Below are 2,806 nucleotides of genomic sequence, written 5' to 3' on the forward strand. Positions count from 1 at the left end.
TCTACAGACTTCATGAAAGAGAGGTTCCTCTTGAGATTTTTGATCTGATTTTGTCTAGATCAGAAAGACCCTGACTGATAGGAACCTCCTAGAAATCGGGCACTTCAAACCTGCACTCTGCTCCAGTTTGGGCAGAGGCATGAATTTACAACTTCTTATTAAAATAAGTATGCATAAAAAATCCTTCCCAAAGATAATTAAAGTAGAATAATCACTCCTATCAGGTTCTCAAGCACTTGTCATTTACATCATTTAAACTGAACTCCCAGTCCACAGCTTTAACAGTAGTATAAGAATACCAAAGGCTTCAGCTGAAGTCAGGTCACATTATGCTAAATGCTGTTCATGAGTAATATATAGAAGCAAAGTAAGCAGCTGACACTTCCTATTCAATTAAAATAGAAGCTGCAAGAGAAAGCAGAGATAAATCTATTATCACTAATTTAAAGACAGTAACCCATTTCAAAGATGTTAAGCAGTTTGATCAAGGTCACCTAAGAGAACTGTGGCAGAGCAAAGGATCATGGGATCATTAAGGTTGGGAAAGGTTTCTGTATCATCTCAGTCATATCAGTCCAATTGTCAGCCCGTCACCACCATGCCCACTAACCACATTCCTAAAATTGTTCCAACCATGGGCACAATAACATTTTTCTTTCAGTGGAAAGGAGATTATGCGAGATGAAAAATAACTTAAAAATTATTAAGGAGTCTTTTAATTGCCTACGCTCAGAGATATTATTGGTTATCTTGTGGATTTTCTGCAGACTATCATTTATTACTTGAATATTGTGGATAATCTCTGCTACTGGAATATTATAACATTTTATTATACCCAACTGTTGCCTTGTGGGATGGATTCATCCAAGGGGATAGGTCTAGCCTGCTGCCCAGCCTCCTCTTCATCTGACTAATGTCCTGAGCTCTGCATCACTGCTTGGGGGTAGGATGCACAGAATGCCCCTTGTCCCCTAGAGAACTCAGTGTCTGGAAGTAGAAATGGATGCTTTGCATCCAAATGCATCCACTGAAGTTAAGAATAGCAAACTCTCACAGGACTATCCGAATACATCTGTCTTCCACTGATTTAAATCCTTAAATAAATAAAGACAAAAGCACAGCTAACTTGCTGAAGTCCATCAATGAAGTCTTCTAGTTTAGATCGATGCTCCTGTTAACAAGTAGAAGGGCAGCACAGGTCTGACAAGCCATCTGTCACCACTCTTATTCACACTGAGCAGTATCCTCTTCTTTAAGAGTGATGGAGTACACGGATCATAAGGAGTACCTTACCAGTTAGCAGATCTCCCTACTTAGATTTATAAAGTACCCATTGACAAGACAGACACAGAACCAGAGCAAGGATGCTCACAGAGACATAGGCCTGACAGATGCATCTGCTCCCCATGCCAAGGTGGGAGATGGCAGCACACTTGCCCCCTGGTGCTGCCGTGGCACCATGCAGGGCTTTGCTTTACAGTAAGGGCTGTGTTTCTTCCAAATTTCTGCTTTGTGCCAACAGCGTTTCTGAGGATGGAGAGTTTACAAGTAGGAAAGATGTGAAAAGAGAACTTTTATAAAGACTGGGGAGAAAGTGTCAGCATCGTTCGCTTGCTGTACTTGCAAAGATCTGACAGAGATGAAGGGAAAGAAAAGGGAAGGCAAAAAAAAAAAAAAAAAAGAAGAAGAAATTCAAAACAATAACAAAACAAAACAAAACAAATTTAATAACTATGAAATGAAAGGTTTTTTGTAAGATAGAAGGAATCCTTGAGACACTGCTCTAGTGCTATGATTTCAGAGAACATCAGAGTTCAGCACAGTCATTCCTTGGTCCCTCTGGGATCTGTGAGTGATAACTCCTCTTCCTTGGTCCTCAGCTGCCTTTCTTAGTTCTAAAATCCTCCCTTACTCCGTGTTTCTTACCTCCTTTCTCAGACAGCCTAACTACCAATATAGCCACTTAAAATCAGAGCAACTGTTCCCAGTTTGTATTTCACTTAGAAATTTCCTGTTTTTATTTCAGCCAGTGTATGCCAGAAAACATTTCTACTTCTCCCAACTGTGCCAGCATGTCTAATAAAAGACATAATCTCTGTTCCTAAGTCCCACCTGGCTAATGTTCTTAGCTCATGATATCCAAAAACCTTCTAACTCTTCTTCCAAAATATTAATGGGGAGTCCTTTATGTTAAGATCGAGCAACACTTGAGAGACCTCTTTACCATTTGGGATAATAAATCTTCTGTTTATGCGTACAAAGATACTGGAAAAAGTGATATTTCATCACATTACTTGGTGAATGAAGATCTGCTTCAAAAACTAGATGTTAATGTTTCTCTTAAAGACCTGTCTATATTATTCGTGTAAGACTCCCTCTCGTACAATCTGAATCCCTTCAAATGATCACTCTCCATTTTCCTATGTGGAGTTTGGTCTTCAAAAAGTCACTTTGGACTCAAATGAATATTTAACTCTGGCAAGTACAAGGAAGGGAATTTCAAGAAACAAAGATTTATAGACACCTTCCAAATAATTTTTTTCTTTGTTTATTAAATGATTTAAGAGAGGTAACTGAGCTGACTTTTGTAAAGGGACAGAAAATATTTCACTTTATCTGTGTGAAATTCTTATTTTGGTAAGAAAAAAAATGTTGAATTGTGAGCACTCAAAGCTTTTCCCTTCCTTGTTTTGTGATGTAGTGGGACAGAGAAGAATTTAGGACCCCTATCAATTCCTGCCACAGTGCTCCTGTGAAATGCAGTTTGGTTGGCCCCATTTGGCCCAGGAGAAGCAAGAGAACAGAG

This window comes from Tympanuchus pallidicinctus, unplaced genomic scaffold (genome assembly GCF_026119805.1).
Source record: "Tympanuchus pallidicinctus isolate F22 unplaced genomic scaffold, pur_lepc_1.0 scaffold14, whole genome shotgun sequence".
Classification (NCBI taxonomy): Eukaryota; Metazoa; Chordata; class Aves; order Galliformes; family Phasianidae; genus Tympanuchus; species Tympanuchus pallidicinctus.